Source organism: Physeter macrocephalus, chromosome 14 (assembly GCF_002837175.3).
Source record: "Physeter macrocephalus isolate SW-GA chromosome 14, ASM283717v5, whole genome shotgun sequence".
Classification (NCBI taxonomy): Eukaryota; Metazoa; Chordata; class Mammalia; order Artiodactyla; family Physeteridae; genus Physeter; species Physeter macrocephalus.
In genome coordinates this window covers 93,652,794-93,658,266 of record NC_041227.1, presented here as the reverse complement: position 1 = coordinate 93,658,266, position 5,473 = coordinate 93,652,794, and the positions used below count along the sequence as shown (strand labels likewise).

General features: G+C 51.6%; 1 protein-coding gene across 1 annotated transcript in view; it reads right to left on the bottom strand.

The window, feature by feature from the left end:
• The window catches only part of SLC6A4 (solute carrier family 6 member 4), a 33,642-nt gene extending 29,609 nt beyond the window's left edge, over positions 1–4,033 (bottom strand). Inside the window, 1 exon segment of the mRNA XM_024127614.3 lies at positions 3,952–4,033. The gene's annotated coding sequence lies outside the window, so the exon portion shown is untranslated.
• Positions 4,034–5,473: the final 1,440 nt, after the last annotated feature.

The following is a 5,473-nucleotide window of genomic DNA, read 5'->3' as shown; positions in this document are numbered from 1 at the left end:
GATAAATTGGGAGATTGGGATTGACATATACACACTATTATATATAAAAGAGATAACTAATAAGGACCTATGGTAGAGCACAGGGAACTCTACTCAATACTCTGTAATGGCCTACATGGGAAAAGAATCTAAAAAAAGAAAAGACTGGATATATGTGTATGTATAACTGATTCACTTTGCTGTACACCTGAAACTAACACAACATTGTAAGTCAACTATACTACAGTAAAAAAATTTTTTTAATCATAAAAAAAATAGGGGTTAGAAAAATAATTCTAACCCTCGGACGAGTTGGGAAACCTCCAGTCAGTCAAACCTCCCTGCTGCCTGGAATAGCATATCTCCTCTCTCCCCCCATCTCTTCCCTCCCCTTTCCTTCCTGCCCCAGCTCCTCTCCTCTGAAACAAGGAAAAGAGTCAGCTAATTTAGCGTTTAAAACAACACACCCAGCGGAGAGAAAAAAACAGATGCGCAGCAGACTCAAGTTCGAGGCCTGGCCTGGAACTCGGGGCCGTTGGCGAACTTCAACAAGCCACGGAGGACTCGGAGCAGCTCCCCAGGAGGCCCCTTCCAGCTCTGCCCTTCCCTAATTCTAGGGAATCCCTTAGTTAGAGGGGAAAAAAATCAGTTTATCTTATTTTCGTGCAACAGCTCCATAGCAAAGGAAATACCATCTTCTTTTTCCTTGAATATGCCCCGAAAGACCACACGACAACACGAGAGGACAAAGGCCCACTGACTGGCTCCCTCTCACTGAGCCCACCTACCAGGCTCCAGCTCTGGATTTGCCCAGGGTACACAGGTGGTTCTCCTACATCTGCCACTGGCCTCATCACAGACCCTACCTCTTCCCTTCCTACCTCAAATAATGACACGAAGAACTGGACCTCAGGATTCCAGGAGACCTTCCAGTGCCAGACCCCAGGCACTGGCAAGTGGCACGGGGACCCTGGCAGTCGACCTGGCCCTGGGACACCACCTCCGTGTCCCCACGTCTCTGGGGTTCATCCCTCACTCTGCAGTCCAGGAGTTTTGGGGGTTAATGGAGAGCTATCCTGTCCTGGCTTTTAGAAAGCCTAGGGCTTACAATATCCACTATCAAGTGCCCTTGGCCCCGGGCTGGGGTGGCAGCAAGGGAGCTGCTGCCAGGTTCCAGGGGAGCCAAAGGAAAGAGGAAAATAAGGCAGCCAGACTGCCTCTGCTTGCACAGGCCTTATCTCCACTCGTTTCGTCACCCCATTAGACACCCGGCTGGGAAAACACTTGGTTTACAAAAATGTTGACGTTCAGTAAGTGAGACTTCATCTTCCCAGGTGCTGACAGCTGACAAAGGTCAGGCAGGAGGAAGTGCCCCCTGCACAGAGCCTTTACTCAGAGATCATTTCTGCATGTGGACCCGCATCAGTTCGCTGAGCTCTGCCTAGAAATGGGGGGCTGTGCTGGCCGACGTTGGGTCTCGTGCCCACCCTAGAAAAGCAGGTCACCCTCTGACCAGGGCAAGTCATTTATGCCAGGGTTCTTTAAAATGCTAAGTTTCATCTGTTTTCCACCTGGGTCTATTTTCCATCTTTCCCTCCTAGAAAGATGGCGGTTCCCTTTCCTTAGGGTGCTGTTTGGCCCGGTTAAGCCCAGAAATGGGATTCCCCACAGGAGCAGGTGAGTCGGCATCACTTGCCTGAGGAACAGAGAAACGGGACGCTTTATCAGACCTTTGACTCCACTCCCAAGCCTGTCCCGTGGAACAACACCAGCCTCAGTGGAGTGCGGGCCCGCTGGCAACAGCTCAGTGACTGCAAAGAAAACCAGCCCAGCCCAAATCTCTACCGTCTGGGGGCCGTTTCTCCTGCCCCACACCCTGGGCAGTTTGCAAAGGGGATTCGAGGAGTCTAAGAACTCAGGCCCCTGTCAGCTGGACAGGGTTGAGGTGCAGGAATTAACTTGTGCATGTCAGTGCACAAAGCCTCTGCCTTAGAGGGAAAGCCGGGGGTCCCCAGAGGACCCTAATCTAATGGAAACATCTGGGTAGAGAGTCCTGGCCCCCAGACATTTTGCACCATCACTTCAACTCGTGTTTGCTTAAAGCAGAGAGGCTAGGCTCACTGTCACAGAGTGAGTGGAGGGGACGCGGACATCATGTTAGGCAGGGCCCCCCACCCCTCGCTTAGAGCTGAGGACCTCGAGACCCAGAGGAGCTGATCTGTGATGGGGAATAATTAAGGTCTGAGGTACCTTCTTAAACTGACAGAAACATGACTGCATAATTTTCCCTCTGGCCATCCAGGCATCTTTATTTAAAAAGTCAAGTCATGACCATATCCTGTTGATTCATTAAGCCAAATTAAAATTAAACTTCTTCAGGCAACCCTGCCTTTGTTCTCCCAAATTATACCATTCGAGGAGTATGAAGGAGAAGAACTGCCATTTACTGGCTTAATGTCTGGAATTACCTGCATTTCTCTTTGGAGGGGGACACATCCAGGATGTTTCTGCAAGCCTGCCATAAGAGACAACATCCTCCAGCCAAGCACCCCATTCCACGGTCACCTCACCCATTTGTGACTCTTTGACATGCCTCTCCGAGTTTCATCAAAATGCTCAGACAACTCTAAGAATTCCCCAAAGAGGAATTTCTGAGGTTTTGCTGATTCCATTAAAACTGCAATGTTATTCCATCCCCACCGCCCACCCCTACTATAAATATTTTTAAGCAAGGAGACTAAAAGAGATGGGTTTGAATGTCTGTGCTGGTGTCACATCTCTGAAATGTCCTAGACGGATCACCCGAGTGTTGAGGGGACTTTTGATTAATTGTGAAGCATTTGCAACCTGCTCTTACTCAGGTTCAGTGAAAAAAAAGGAAAACCCGTGCCCAAAACAGCTTGCACAAACCCCATAAGAACCTGCATCTCATCCACGCTGGAAGCGGCCACCCCAACCTGAGTCTGCGGTAGGAAAATCTGAACCTTTGAGCGCCAGTGGCTTCACACAAAAGCGAGCAACGGGACAGAGTCAAAGCTGTGTGTTTCCCTCCACTCCCAAAACCCAAACAGCCATGTGCCATGGCGCCCTCCACTTCCATTAAACACAAATCCCAATGTTGCTTTCTTAGACATTTTTCCTATGTAACTGAAGGCAAAACACATTAAATATTTGATCTCGTCTTACTCTGATGAGAGCTAGCAGGCTCATAAATAATCCATTGACCTGGTTCATTTTTCTGGACAAAACTGATCATAAAAATACATACACACAAGCCTTTGTAATGTCTGACTCTTAGAAATTCCACCCCTCTGAAATTCTTTAGAACCCCAACTGAAAAAGAAATTCATTATGCAGAAGACCCAGGGCAAAAAGAAATGTGTTTCTTAGTGTTCTTTAGCTCCAGAGAGCCTTTTCAAAAGCAAATTTGAATGTACACATTTTTCAAGCAACTGATGGTTACACACTTCAACCATGTAAAACAGCTCGCTGGAGTTTTGGGTTTCACATAAATTCTGAATGACTGAGCATGCATCGGCTCTGCCAGGGGAAACTACCCAAGCGCACGGAGACTCGTCCCACTTACGTGTCATTCAGAGATTTCTCTAGATATTTGGGCATTTGCGTCCACCAGGACTCTCCCCCCAGAGATGCCTGCACACAGCCCCCTGCACGCGATGGCCGTCAGTGAAGAGCAAACAGAAGCCATGGGTTGAACGTAAAGCAACTTTTCCTCCCGACCGCAGGACCGTCCTGAAGGGCTTTCCTGGGCTACTGGGCCACCCGAAGCCGGGCAGCCGGGGACGAAGGAGCGCTCCGAGCCGGTCGCCCGCCCTCGTCCCCTTGTCCCCGCGGCCGATTCCGCGCGCGCCCACCCTGCCCAGAGCCCCTGCGCCGGTGCCCGGAGAGGCCGGGCGGGATGAAGTTCGGGAGAGAAGTGGGCATTAGAAGCCGGGAGGAAAGCGGACCCACCTGCCGGGAGTCCGCGGAGGCCGGTCCGGGGCTTCCGAGGCGGGCGACCCTCGCGCCCTCGAGGTACCGGGGCGCCGCTGCCTGTGCCGGCGCCGGCGCCCGCGCGGCCGTATTTGTACTCTCGGCCCCTCACATGGTCTGATCTCTAGATATCCGCCGCCAAAGAGCTCTTCAAGAATTTGTGCGTCACTTTTGAGCCGCAGAAACTTTACATTTCCCCGCGGCTGCGGCTCTGCGTTCCTCCTGGGGAGGGGGAAGGATGGGGGATGGGGGGGTGGGCGCGCTCACCGGGGAGGGGCCGCTGGGGGTGGGAGTGGAGGGGGAGCCGGGGCCCGGGGAGGGGAAGGACCCCTTCACCCCAACACACACACTGACACACACACACGCACACTCGCTCCCCGGAAGGGGCAGCGCCCTGGGAAGAGAGAGAGCCTGGGGCGGTGAGGGGCGGGCAGCAGGCCGAGAGGAGCTAAGAATCCTGACCCTCGTGTTCGTTAAGCTTGCGGGGGAGGAGCTGCTCCACAAGCCACAGGTGTAGTTCCTCCCCCAGCAAATTGCTCCCGAATTTTTATTTAGTTTTCGGCTCAATGTCACTTTCTCAGAAGGATCTCTCTTGACCACTGACACCCCCCCCATCACCCTCACCCCGCATCCTGCCCTATTTTCCTTCCTGGGACTTAGCCCCTGGCTCTCCGTCCGGCTCTACCGCGGGGAGGTGAGCTCAGCAAGAAGGGACCTTGTTTAATTCCTCGCCCTTCCCGGTGCCTCCAATAAAGCCCAGCCTAATGGCTCACAGTAAATACTTGCAGAAGGAATGAATGAAAGAAGAATTCTTTCCCATTTTGTTAACCAGCTACAGTTAAAAGCAGTATCAGAACAGTGGGTGGTGATCTGGAAAACGTAGTATATGCCTGTGGTGTTGGGCGAGTGGGTGAATTGTTAACAATATTTTAATTATCTGAAGAGGGTCAACAGGAGCCTATTGTGTTGAACCATGTGAATACATTGCTTCGATAATTTTTAAAAATTAAGTTTAAAAGTGAACTTAATGTTATTATATTTTCAGTAAAATTATTTTTTACATTTGAAAAGAACAGATGCAGTACTTGCTCTGGGATGTCCCTGAAGCTGAGATGGGAGGGTGAAGGCTGACCCACCTACTTCTCCCTAGAGGAGGACAGGGTCCCAGCCAAGTAGAAGGCAGAACAGAAACAACAATTGCAAGTTTGCAGCCCCTGTACTTGGACGGAACGGAACCCAGAAAGCAGAGCTGGCAGCCAGCTGAGTTGAGCTGGAGTCTGCAGGGACTGAGTTGGAACAACTCCGTTCCCGGGCGTGGGAGGTGCCCCAACCCGGGAGGAATCAGTGTGAGGTTTTGGCGCCACCTAGATGTCAGGGTGGCGATTGCAAGGAAAGCGGGACGGGCTTCAGAGAGTACCGGGCTGCTCTGGTGAGCTGGCTGGCGATTCCCGGGCAATCTTGGGCATTTCATCCCGTGGCCAAATCCCAGGGTGACAGGGTC